At 39.1% G+C, this 13,629-nt stretch overlaps 1 pseudogene across 1 annotated transcript in view; it reads left to right on the top strand.

Annotated features, from left to right (window-relative positions):
• Positions 1 to 8,846, top strand: part of LOC308693205 (bifunctional polynucleotide phosphatase/kinase-like) — a 28,019-nt pseudogene extending 19,173 nt beyond the window's left edge. Inside the window, exons 8-15 of the transcript in view lie at positions 6,209 to 6,258; positions 6,541 to 6,633; positions 7,328 to 7,424; positions 7,518 to 7,579; positions 7,751 to 7,860; positions 7,945 to 8,032; positions 8,506 to 8,573; positions 8,726 to 8,846. The product of the transcript in view is annotated as a bifunctional polynucleotide phosphatase/kinase-like (transcript). The remainder of the gene's footprint in view (positions 1 to 6,208; positions 6,259 to 6,540; positions 6,634 to 7,327; positions 7,425 to 7,517; positions 7,580 to 7,750; positions 7,861 to 7,944; positions 8,033 to 8,505; positions 8,574 to 8,725) is intronic.
• Positions 8,847 to 13,629: the final 4,783 nt, after the last annotated feature.

Genomic DNA, 13,629 nt, shown 5'->3' with positions numbered 1-13,629 from the left:
TTTTCCGGCGTGAGACAACACCCATCGTCACTCCCGACTGGTACCATTCGGCCGCTAACCAGTGCTGCAGGGCTGAAACGCAGATTGAAACGCAGGGCTGAAACGCAGATGTTGATTAACAAACCGTCGGCAACCCAGGCTCGGTGAGGCACTCGCGCTTTCAGCCAGCGTTGAAGCGGGCGCATGCGCAGTAAGCCTAGCTGGAGCACTGCTGCAGCTGATGCCATATGTCCCAGCATTATCTGAAAAGACTTCAGCGGAACCTGACTGCCTGCCTGGAAGGACGTGGTGAGATGTCGAATACGGCGCGAGCCCTGTGTCGACAATCTGGCCGTCATAGCCACCGAGTCCAGTTCTATTCCCAGAAAAGAAATTGACTGCCAGGGCATTAATGAGATCTTGGTCCAGTTGACCGAGAGACCCAGGTTTTCCAGGTGGCTGAGAAGCACTGTCCTGTGAGATATAAGCTCCATCTCTGACTGCGCTAGAATCAGCCAGTCGTCCAAATACCCTGACCTCTCAGGGGAGCGAGGGCTGCGTCCATGCACTTCGTGAATGTACGGGGTGCTAAAGACAGACCGAACGGAAGGACGGTGTACTGATATACCCGACCGTCGAAGGCGAATCTCGAGAATGGCCTGTGACGGGGTATTATCTGAATCTGAAAGTACGCGTCTTTCAGATCTAGAGAAATAAACCAGTCCCTCAGGCGAATTTGCGCGAGGATTTGCCTGGTTGTGAGCATTTTGAACGAACATCTCATGAGAGCTCTGTTCAAATATCTCAGATCTAAGATAGGTCTGAGAGCTCCGTCCTCCTTGGGAACGAGAAAATAATGGCTGTAAAAGCCTGACTCGCTCTGAGACGGGTGCACCAGCTCTATTGCTCCCTTGCACAGCAGCTTTGCTATTTCTGCGCGAATTAGGTGAGCATCTTCCACATTCACTCTCGTCTCGGTCCGCGCTCGAAAGCGCGGAGGCCGGCGAGCGAACTGTAGCGAATAACCAAACTTTATTATGTTCAGCATCCATTCTGACATGCCCGGGATTGCTTCCCATGCTTTTGCACGCATAGCTAGGGGTTGAATGGCCTCTGGGTCCCGATTGGCGCATTGCGCGGGATCAGGGACCTGTATCAGAGGTACCGGCGCGGCGAGCGTGCTCACGGTGCTCGTGAAAGGGGGCTCGCTGAGAGCGGTGACTGGCCGGACAGCCCTCTTTGACTCGGTCGCTTGGGACGGAGAACATTTTGCGTTGAGAAACCCGTGACGTGGGGGCGGCAATGGGGGAGAAGTGTTTATTAGTAAGCGTGAGTGCTCTTGAGCGGGCACAGGACTTACATTTACGACACTTTATGTGAGTGGGCTCTGTAAGAGACACAGGGGGAATCGTGCTTGTGTGTAGGGGTGAACACTGGGACGTGGGCACATTTTCTACACTCAAAACACCATCGGCGCGAGCCGGATAACCAGATATTGTACTCTTTCTGAGATTTCTCTGGGTCGCCGTGAAAACGGCATTTATGTGCAGGTGAGCGAGTTGTGTAACTGACTCATTGGCTGCGGTGTACACTACTGCAGTAGCTTTTACTAAGGGGACTGACAGAGCTGGTCGTTTTAACGGTGGTCCGGCCGCAGCGGGACTCAGCCATCTTTTCCTCCTCGCGGTTGCTAGGAGGACTTCGTCGGCTCAGGCTTCAGCACAATCTTCTGCTGGGGTCCCCGGGGGGGAGGCGGTCTGTGACGGCTGAATGAGCGCGACCTAGGGCAGCCGCCCTGTCGCCGCTGTGAAGGCTGAGGCTGAGACGAGCGCTGTGTAGAGCTTCGTGCAGGAGGCTGAGCATGAGAGCGGCCTGCAGCTGAGCTCGAACGGCGGGGCAGGAAGAGATTCATGGCCTGCGATGCCTTCTGTACCTCCAAAAAACTATCTACAATCCCACTAACTGCCGGGCCGAAGAGGCCAGAGGGGGAGAGCGGGGCGTTGAGAAAAATGGACCGCTCAGCTTCACCCATGTCGGCGAGCATCAGCCAAAGATGTCGTTCGGTGACTGTGAGAGAGGCCATACATCTCCCGATGGCTTGGGCCGTGGATTTAGTGGCGCGAAGGGAAAGGTCCGTCGCGCTGCGTAAATCCGTCAAGACTGTCTTGTCCGAGCCTTTCTCATCCATTTTGCGGAGGAGATCTGCTTGGAGGATTTGGAGTACAGCCATCGAGTGCAGGGCGGAAGCAGCTTGTCCGGCGGCAGAGAAGGCGCGGCCGACGAGAGCTGACGTAGTCCTGCAGGCTTTGGACGGGAGGGCAGACTTTGAGCGCCATCTCACGGATGGCGGGCAAAGGTGCGCTGCGACCGCCTCTTCCACTGGGGGAATCTGCGAATAGCCCTTCTCAGCGGCTCCGTCCACTTGGGAGAGAGTCGACGAGGCGGCAGAGCGAAGTCTTGCGGAGAATGGAGCGTTCCAGGACTTCGAGAGCTTGGTGTGGAGCTCCGGCAGGAAGGGTGCTGGCCTAGAAGCAGGCGCTTGGCGGCGGCTAGGTAGAAAGCACCCGTCGAGCCTGTTAGGCGCGGGCTCTTTAGGTGGGGACCAATCGAGGCCCAGTTGCTCGACAGCCTTAGTAAGGAGGCGGAGAAGTTCGGCATCCACACTGGAGCGGGCCCGGCCAGACTCCTGGGCCAGAGAGGAGGCGGAGCGGAGAGATCCGGACCACTCTTCACTGTCCGAAGTCAGGAGAAATCAGCTTGAGCAGCCTCTGAGCCCCTGTTTTATACCCTAGCCACCCCCTCTCGGCGGGCTATGACGTGTGACGTCACGCCATGCTCAGGTGTTGGCTGCTGCAGTTGCCGCAGGGCAGCCAATGAGCGCGCTAGTCAGCCCGCTCTAGGTCTGCGGGCTGCTGCTGCACTGCGTTGACAAAAATACAAAATTAAGGATCATTTTTGGCTTCATATCTCGAGAAAAGAGAACTTTTCCGTAGCGTAAGCAACTTACGCAATACGAGAGAACCTCTCGTAAGAGAACCGTGACATTTTAACATTACCATTGCAGAGTACTATTTTTCTCCAACAAGTTAACGTTACCTGCATGTGTTATTGCAACTGTGCCCTTAATCTGAAATGTATCTAAATTCAAGGTGGTAAGCATGAAACTATGAAACTTCATCATTACTATTTTTTATTATTATTAAAGATACCAATATATTTTTGTTTTTAGATTAGAGTAAGAAACAATAGTTTTTGATTTAATGCAAATTTTCAAAGTACTTTATATAAAACTTAACAGCAACATGAAAAGAAATTATAAAAAAATATTTTTTCCTTTCCAATTAATAAAAGGTAGTGGCAAACAGTAAAGTCATTAAACTTGATTTAAAAGAATTAAAAGATGCAGCATACATTCAGTTTTCAGTGAATGTGTTTCAGATATATGGTGCATAAAAACTGAATGCTGCTTCTCCATTTTTGTTTTGACTTTGGGGATATAAAAGTAGCTGGCTACTGTCCCAGATGACCTGAGAGGTCTGCTCTGGATGGTTCATAATGCATCAGAAGATTAGAAATTTACTTTGGCCTTAAAACGTTAATTAATTTAATAACCAGCTGTAGTATTTTGATATTCTTTGACAGACAGATAGCGAGTGTAAAAACCTCAGAACTGGAGTGATGTAATCCACTTTATTTGATTTAAAGACACTGTTTATTGCAAATTATCCAGCAATCAGTCAACAAAGTACAGCAATTGAATATACAGAACACTTGTCAATGACTACCATTAAATGTCTTGTTACCAACATTCTTCAAAATATATATATTTTTTTGTGTGTGTTCAACAGAAGAAAGCCATACAGGTTTGGAACCAAGTGAAAGTGAGTAAATGATTACATGATTTTTTTTTTTTTTTAAAGTGAACTACCCCTATAAGTATCTTTTTATGTTCATTAGAGTTAGATGAGTAAGTGATAAAGAATGATTTATTGGGATAGTTCACTTTGAAATTAAATTTTGGTATGTTTTAACTTACCTTAAGGGCATCCAAGATGTAGGTGTCTTTGTTTCTGCAGTAGTTTCAATTTTGATATTTTTAGGTCAAACTGTTCTTGTCTGTCAGTCATATATATATATATATATATATATATATATAATTAGTGCGTCACCATTATGCAGGCGAAAATGTTCAGTTATTGACATTAATTTATTAATAATATTGATATAAATTATTGTCTATATTGATATAAATTATATAGTCTCAGTCTATATTCGGTTAACTCTATATTGGCCAGCTCTAGTGTGCATCCAAGCAAAAGTGAATGACTGTAATTAGTTAAAAATGATTGTCAACAATGCTTTTCTTGAGCAATAATTTTTTTCTTTTTCTCATTTGGCAGACGCAGTGATGACCAACTTTCCTTCAGCGACTGAATGGGAAATAAAAAATGCAATTTCTGGTCATTTTAAAGGAACACTTCGACTTTTTGGGAGTTTAGCTTATTCACAGTATCCCCCAGAGTTAGATAAGTCCATACATACCTTTTTCATTTCTGTGCGTTCTGTAAGTGTTATTTGACGCACCCACCGCTAGCCTAGCTTAGCACAAAGACTGGATGTAAATGGATAAGGTAGCATACTAATCCCAATAAGTGTCAAAATAATGCAAACATTTTCCTATTTACATGTTGTGATCTGTATAGTCACAGCGTGTACAAATAACAAGGCTATATGAGACAGAGACCATTTTTAATCGTATAAATACTGGGAACTATATTCTCACTAGGCGTAGGAGCAGAGCTACTTGGGCGGAGTGGCTACTTGGGCGGAGTGATTAGCGCAGCACACAAGACGCCCTGTTGATGGTTCCGTAAACAAAGTAGCCACTCCGCCCAAGTAGCTGTGCTCCTACGCCCAGTGAGAATATAGTTCCCAGTATTTATACGATTAAAAATGCTCTCTGTCTCATATAGCCTTGTTATTTGTACACGCTGTGACTATACAGATCACAACATGTAAATAGGAAAATGTTTGCATTATTTTGTCACTTATTGGGATTAGTATGTTACCTTATCCATTTACATCCAGTCTTTGTGCTAAGCTAGGCTAGCGGCGGGTGCGTCAAATAACACTTACAGAACGCACAGATATGAAAAAGGTATGTATGGACTTATCTAACTCTGGGGGATACTGTGAATAAGCTAAAGTCCCAAAAAGTCGGAGTGTTCCTTTAAACAAGCACCAGGGAGAGCAGGGGGTGGTGGTTATGGATATAAAGCTAACAATTAATTCTTAAAAATTTTAGTATCTTAAGTTGTTTTACATATTTTCCAATATTTTATTTGTTCATTTTTATGTTTGAATGTTGTCTAAGTTGTTAATATAATTGTTCTAAATAAATCCTTTATATTCAATTAGTTTGGATGGATTTTCATTTATGAGAACTTGTTATATTTGAGTGAAAAGAATCCTTATGCCTCATTTTGTTGTCTATTGCATGTATATGTAGTGTAATTGATGACTAGTCTATTCTTGGGCTATGGTTAGACATCTATTAGATTTTCACTGACAGCCCAAAATCAGCCTTGTTTTAGCCTAGACCCATATTGCCTGTCTATTAAACGTATGTAGTCATTTAATAGCTGTCTAATTGATGACTAGTCTATTCTTGGGGGGCTATGGTTAGACGTCTATTAGACCTATATATATATAGTCATTCAATAGCGGTCTAATTGTCTTTTCTTGGGCTATGGTTAGACGTCTATTAGACGTATATATGTAGTCATTCAATAGCTGTCTATGGGCTATGTTTAGACGTCTATTAGATTTTCACTGACAGCCCAAAATTAGCTTCGTTTTAGCCTAGACGTCTGGGCTGTGTTTTGACGGCTATTAGACACAAAATTGCTTGCTGGGCAGCCACAAAAGACTTCCTACTATCCGCATACTGACCTAATGTGTAAATGCTATGGGAAGCGCACTAGCTAGACAGCCTGAAGACCCAAGTTTGGTTTGAAGACTAAACACATACCAAGTCCAATGTCCTCTCACCATTCCTGATTTCTACCTTTCGGCACGCCAATTACTCTGACTGCAGATACCCACATTTGAAATAAAGTGCATCCAAAAACATTGTTTTAAATTTTTTATTTTATGTATTTTATTTCCTGCACATAGTGCAATTTGACCCAGATTTACATGCTCAGTAATGGTTTTCCCTCATTTACAGATGCAGCAGGACGTCCTGCTAAGAAAGACTTCTCCTGCAGTAACAGACTGGTAATGATGTTAACTGCAGTCTTCGTTACTCATAAGCAGATTGAATTTGTTACTGTTACTAAGAGTTGCTGCATTTTATAATAAATTATATTAATGTAAATGTAAATCACGTGTAATAGCTTTTCTCTGGTTTGGCCACAAGAGGGCATGGTAGTGTTTTTCTTGCTCCATTTTAGTATAACAAAAAAGGGAAACTTTTTTGTTATATAACTTTACAATGTTGTGGGCTTTTGACAAAATGCAGCTTTACAGGTTTGTATCCCTTATCTCTTGTGACCTCAGTTTGCCCTCAACATTGGTCTTCAGTTTCACACCCCAGAGGAATACTTCTTGGGCTGGAAACTCACTCAGTTCAGCTTGCCAGAGTTTGACACTGTAACGATTGGTCTTTTTGAATGTTTTTATTTCACTTAACTTTTTGTGTTATTTATGTATTGTGTTATTTACATGTATGGTTATTAATGTTGGGTACTTCACACTGCCATTCAAAAATTTGGGGTCAGTAAGATCATTATTATTATGTTTTTTTTTTAAAGAAACAAGTACTTTAATTCAGTAAAGATGGATTCAAATTATCAAAATTGGCACTAAATACATTTATAATGTTACAAAAAAATATATATTTCAAATAAATGCTGTTCTTTTCATTCATCGAAGAATAAAAAAAAAAAGTCTCATGGTTTCCACAAAAATATTAAGCAGCACAACTGTTTTCATTATTAATAATAAGAAATGTTTCTTGAGCAGCAAATCAGCTTTAGAATGATTTCCGAAGGATCATGTGACACTGACGAGTAATGATGCTGAAAATTCAGCTTTGCATAACAGGAATAAATTACATTTTAAAATATAGTGGATATGGAAATATGGAAAACTAAATGACTTTAAATTGTAATAATATTTCACAATATTACTGTTTTAGTGTTATTTTTGATAAAATAAATGCAGCCTTGGTGAGCATAAGAGACTTCTTTCAAAAATATTTTAAAATCTTACTGGCCCAAACTTGTTGGACATTACTGTACTAAACATCTGTAATAATGTTTTGTGTTTTTGTATCATTGTCCAGAGGAAATTAGACTCCAAAATGTGTCTTTACGATCCTCCTGATACATCCCTCACATCTACCAAACAGGAAGTCATTGTAGCAGTGGGATTCCCTGGATGTGAGCCTTTTTTCAGTGTTTGTTTTATCCTCTTACTCCTTGACCAATTTGTATGATATAACCCTTGTTTTTTGGGGGGGATTTTTTTTGCAGCGGGCAAATCCACATTCTTCCAGACACACATCATTCCAAAGGGCTATGCATATGTGAACAGGGTGAGTTGTTACATTGCTAACACAACAGAGAACCGAGAACCCAGAGACAAGAAGTAGATCTCAAGAGCAGGATCAAGCAAATTTGGTTCAGAAGATTTGGAGGATTGAAAAGTGTATAATATCTTGTTTTTACTGCCTTTGAATGCTGTGACATCTGCACATGAACTCTAGGACATGCTTGGCTCCTGGCAGCAGTGTGTGTCAGCCTGTGAACGCGCTCTAAAGGAAGGCCAGAGCGTAGCGGTGGATAACACTAACCCTGACCCCGAGTCGAGAAAAAGGTGCCTATCTCTGTTTCCAAAGCAGATGCTTATTTATCTTTGTCTTTTCAACTGAAATGGCACCATCAATGATTTTCTCCACAGATATGTAGACGTCAGTCAAAGCGCTGGAGTCCCCTGCAGGTGTTTCAACTTCTCAACCAGTCTGGAACAAGCAAAGCATAACAACAGGGTATCTGTCTTTACTGTAGTTTTTTACATTAAAGTGAAATCAAAATTAACAATAGGCCTACTTATTTATTATTGCAGTATTTACCGGTATTATAAATTATTTGTCATTAATATTATTTTTTAATTAATGTGAAAATTCACTTCTCTTCTCTGATGATGTGATAACTGGCGCTAGGGCGGGACAACCTGTTACTCACATGAGATCAACCAATAGCAAACCACAACCATCTAATCAATTCCCCATGGACAAAATCAAGTCCCGCCCAACATTTTTATTTTATTTTTTTCTCATTGGAGAAGCCCTTTCACTCTGTTTGAACTGTTTCAACTTCTGTTTCATGGTGACTTTAAATATAAAATTCTGTAAAAAAAAAATTATACCATTTTACTAACTGTAAACATGCAAAAAGTCCAGAAATGCACTGTCAGTCACTGATTTACATCATCTTGTTTTTTTTTGTTTTTTTGCTGTAGTTTCGTGAGATGATTCCTTCTGCCACAAAGCATGTTCATGTCAATGACATGGTGTTTCACAGCTACAAGTAAGTGAACCGCAGCAAGCTGAGCTTATTCCACAGTACCAGATCATTTTGCCAGGAAATCACACCTTTGAACGAGCTTCTTTATCTTTTATCCTTATTTACTAATTTATTACTAAGCAGATTGGTTTCCGACTTTTTCTTGTTCTCTGTAGGGAAAAATTTGTGGCACCCAGTTTGTCTGAGGGCTTCTCTGAAATCCTGCAGATTCGTTTTGTGCCTAGTTTCAGTGACAAAAGACCAGAGTTCTTCTTCAGGCAGTTCTCTGAGGGCTGAGTCTGACGTTTGAGCGAAAAATTAAGAAAAAAAACAAACAAAACAAAGGCTGAACAACCCAACTTAGCAGAAGAAAAATTAATTGAAATTTCAGAACATGATTGATAATACAATGCTAATTTAAATATTGTGTTAAATTGTCGTCTTCTCTCATTTTTACACTTGTCTTTCACTGTCTTTAATTTGTTACTTTTTAAATGTTGTTTGGTAAATTTACCCATAGCTGCTAAAATCTACCTGCTTGTAGGTTAGTATTTTAAAGACACTTTTAGATTTTTTAGTTTAAAGACAAGTTAATAGTTTAAAGGGATAGTTCACTTTGAAATAAAATTTTAATTTCGAGAACGAACATCCTGGTGTGTGACGTGTGCGCAGACTGATGCATAGATATATACACTAGATGTCGCCTTGGCAACGGCAGTTCATTGGAACGAATGTCTTTAATGCGACATCTAGTGTATATATCTATGCACCATGCGTACACATCACACAGCAGGAAGCGCCCGCGCCCTCAGATCACTTGGACGTGGCTGTGTTATAAGAGGTAAAAACGATATAAATACTGTTCGTTTTCTCACACAAATCGCTCGTTTCGTGTCTTAGGCCATCAATGTGTACTTACGATGGGGAATTGTTTAATTTGGACGAAGGGGAATTGTTTTAATTTGGACTCTGTGCATGCTCTTTGAGACAGTAACCATAGACCTGCATTATATGACTGACAGACAAGAACGGTTTGACCTAAAAATATCAAAATTGAAACTACTGCGGAAAAAAAGACACCTACATCTTGGATGCCCTTGCGGTAAGCTAAAACATACCAAAATTTAATTTCAAAGTGAACTATCCCTTTAACCCTCTTGCAACGTTTCTTAAACTTTGTTGAGTAATTATGGCTCAACAGCATCAGAAATGAGTTAGCATCAAGTTGAGTGAAGTTTGAAAACAGACAGAAACTATATAGGGGTGTAGGACTTTACAAAATTTTAATTGATGTATGCATTCAATTTTATCATGTCCTCAGTGCACAGTAATCAAATTCTGCAAGAAATATAAACCATGAAATGACAAAAACCTCAAAATATTTTTAATTATGTTATTGACTAGGCTAAACTGCCTCTAATCATACATATAAATCATGTGAAAATATAAGTCTTTTTCTTTAAATTTTCTTCAATTACTGCGTCCCTGAAGTTATCTTCCACCCTGTTAGTATGTACTTTTCTGCCTTCCAAATCTGACTGCAATTTCATTGAGACCATTTTCAAGAAATGACATAATTTATTTTTCCCGCTGGAATTCAACTGTACAAACTGAGGAAAGCTTCAACTCTCACTCCTAAATTTATTTTTAGTTTTTGAAATGTTATCCTGCTTGTCCCACCCTTAAAGTTCCACCCTGTTAGGCTATGTTATTATTGATAATGTTTGTCCTATCAAAAATTGTTTAAAACAAATCTGATATAGTCAAGTTCTGTTCATCTGTAGAAGGTTAGCTAGCTAAATGTTAATCACTCAAAGAGCTATGACTAACTTAGCTCAGAATTTTCCACCCTGTTAGATTCCACCCTGTTAGGTCTATAAACCTAACAGGGTGGAATGTGAAACTAACAGGGTGGAAATTCTAATATAATTTTGTATATGTTTGTTAATCTAGTTAATTCAAATTAATTATAGTATCTTTATTTTTAATAAAACATAAATAAATAAAAATGTAATTTATTATGTCTGTCTTCTCTAATTTGTAAATATTTCTCTAGCCATCTGAAGAGAGAATTGTTTTGCCACCATGATTGATTGTGATAAGGAACCACATAGTCATTTTTTGTGTCCCTCCCCCAAAGGAAATTTGGATTTTTATTTTATTTTATTGAAACAGTATTATATAGGTGCAGTTCCACTGTAAAAAATATTTTTGCAATTTAGTTATTTCAACTTATTTTTGTGAGTAGAGATAACTAGATTGTCCAGACAACAAAAAATTGTAAGTTTTCTTGTCCTCAACTAGACTGAAAGTTGAATGAACGACTTAAATTGTTATTTTAACTCAAAAATGTATGTTTAAACAACTGCACTAGATTTTCTGTTGAATTAACAAGTATAATTGTTATTTTAACTTATAAATGTAAGTTGAAACAACTGCACTAAATTTTCTGCTGGTTTTACTTCAATTATACTCTAGTGCTTTATTAGAAGTAAATTTGTAAACTAAACTTAGTAAACTAAACTTAATTTATCTATATATCTTGCTGTCTGGTAGACTGCATGAAAACCTAAACTTCAATTTTATTAGTGTGTACATTAAAAACATTACACTGTAAACCCCAATGTTGTCGTTAATAAAGAAATCAAGTTGTCATAACTTAACATTACTTACAAGTTTTTGCATCAAAAATTAAACATTTGATTTTAATGTACTCATCTGGCAGCAAAAATCTTTCAGATTAAGATTTTAAGTGTTATGCACTCAAAATGTCAAGTAATTTAAATGATTCCCTATGTGTCTGTTTAATATGATTGTGCCTGAAATTCTGCCTTGACAACACGCTGATTGGTCGATGCACAAGGCAGTAGTTTTTTTGTTAATCGTGAATTTGCTGATGCAGGCAGCAGGCCAGAGGCACTGACACTGCATAAAAACAGTAATTTCGGGGTTAAAACGGAGCCGGCCCGTCCATCACGTAGCCTACGGACATTTCAGGCTTCGCATTTGGAACTGAATCACACAAGACCATAGACAGTATATAAACACAAGACTGACGCAGGCTGTAAATGGAATCTTTTTTTGAACCGACTCTCGAGCCTCTCCTCCCCCTCCCCCGCTGACTCGCTGCAGTTCTTGCGCGCGCAGCCGCAGAGAGCGTCCGGTATTTTCTGAGAAAACGTATGGTAAGTGTGAATTCATAAAACTATTTTAAATAACATGTTTGCCAGAACATAACGTCAACATTTGTTCAATGTTCTAACGTTTTTATTTTTACTGTATTTTCTAGACCGACATTGTTTTCGAGCCGTTAATTCCCGCTCCTGCTCCATTCAAATCTTGCGCGCTGATAACGTCCGGTATTTTCTGTGAGATTTACATCAGACGAAGGTAAGTTTGAATTCATAAAATCATTGTAAATAACATGTTTACCATAAAACAACGGCAAAGTTTTTCAATGCCATATTTTATCTGAACCGTATTTTATAGCCCACTGCCTTCGTTACTGCGTACGCTGACATCGTCCAGTGTTTTCAGACGTTTAGCCTATATCAGACGAGGGTAAGTGCAAATTCATGAAACCTTTTTAAATAGAGTATTTACCAAAACATAAGATTTGGTGTTGATTTAAATTGAGTGTGTTTATGTTGTAAAATAAGTCTAGCTATCTTAGTTAGTCTAACTTAGTTAGGTAGTAGGTACGTTAACTGCTAACTGATGTTACTTAACTTAGCATCTGCAACTGTAACTACACACATTTCTAAGTTAGTCATTAGTTAAATATTCACGTTTATTAATTAATTAACTGTTAATTAATTGGCTAGTGTGCTTGAGTTGTTAACGTATTCTCCTTTGACAAATTAGTAGACACTTTCTTCTCAACTGTCCTCAGAGGCTTCAGAAACAGCACTGAAGGAAGCTGACTTTTGATTGATGTGAGGCAGACAAGGCCGAAAAGGTTTTAGCTATGTACTTAAAAATATATCATATTTGTTAAAGTGCAGTGTATCACTCCATTTGTTTGTTTTAATGTTCTAGTAAGTGTAGAAATCTACCATGTACTTAGTTTTATTATGATGTAATGTACTGTGCAAGTTATATATATGATTGTTTTCAGGCCAGTTGGTAAATGCTGCCATTCTTCTCAAATACTGCTGCTCTTCAAAGAACAGAGTCATTCATCAGGTAACACACACAAAAATAGTTTTTGTTTGAATACCATTTAGTTTCCCAAGTTATCTTGTATTTTATTTAGTTAATGAAACGGCAAGAAAGCACTTTGACTTGCTTTATTTCCATTCTTGTTGCTGTCCAACTAACAAAATTGCTTTGTATTGTTACATTTTTATTATTATATCACTCTAACCTGTTATTTACAATTATGAGCACAGATTAATTAAATTACACTAAAAAATTGTCTAGCAGTTTTTATTCATGGTCAGATTCAATCCATCATGGATGGATTTGAGCACATAGACGATTCACTGATTTTTTTACTTCCTTGTGTTCAAGCTTCAGTCAAGTTGATTAAAAGCTGCTTGTTCACCAACCGGACCAAACAGGATTTTTTCTTTTACCTCAGTTTCATCTCAGTTGCAGAGCTCTACCAGATATAGGTAAGTCTTCACCACAATCTTTGAATTAAAAAAAAGTTACTGTCAAATTGAATCGTTATGGGTGATATAAATAGCAAGTAATACGTCTGTGGTTTGAAATGTCACGGTTTTCATTATTACTATTATGTGTTTGGATTTTGCCTCGCGCCATTTCAATGCGCTTTTGTTCATGTTTTAAGAAATCTTGATAATAGGGTGAATTATTCACAATGTTGTCACAAATTTAAAGGGGTCATATAATGTCATTTTTGCACAAGCTAATATGAGTCTTTTTTTCTTTCTTTTTTACCTCAGTCACTTCAATTCAACTCAGTTGCAGAGCGCCAGATATACGTAAGTTTTGACCACAATCTTTGAATTACAAAAGTAAATGTCATATTGAATCGAAATGGGTGATGTACAATTAATACGTCTGTGGTTTGAATGTTTTCATTATTTCTATTCGTAGTTTGGATCTTGCGCCA

The sequence above is a fragment of the Scardinius erythrophthalmus genome (genome assembly GCF_964197995.2).
Source record: "Scardinius erythrophthalmus genome assembly, chromosome: 7".
NCBI classification, from domain to species: domain Eukaryota; kingdom Metazoa; phylum Chordata; class Actinopteri; order Cypriniformes; family Leuciscidae; genus Scardinius; species Scardinius erythrophthalmus.
This window is presented reverse-complemented; position numbering and strand designations above follow the sequence as displayed.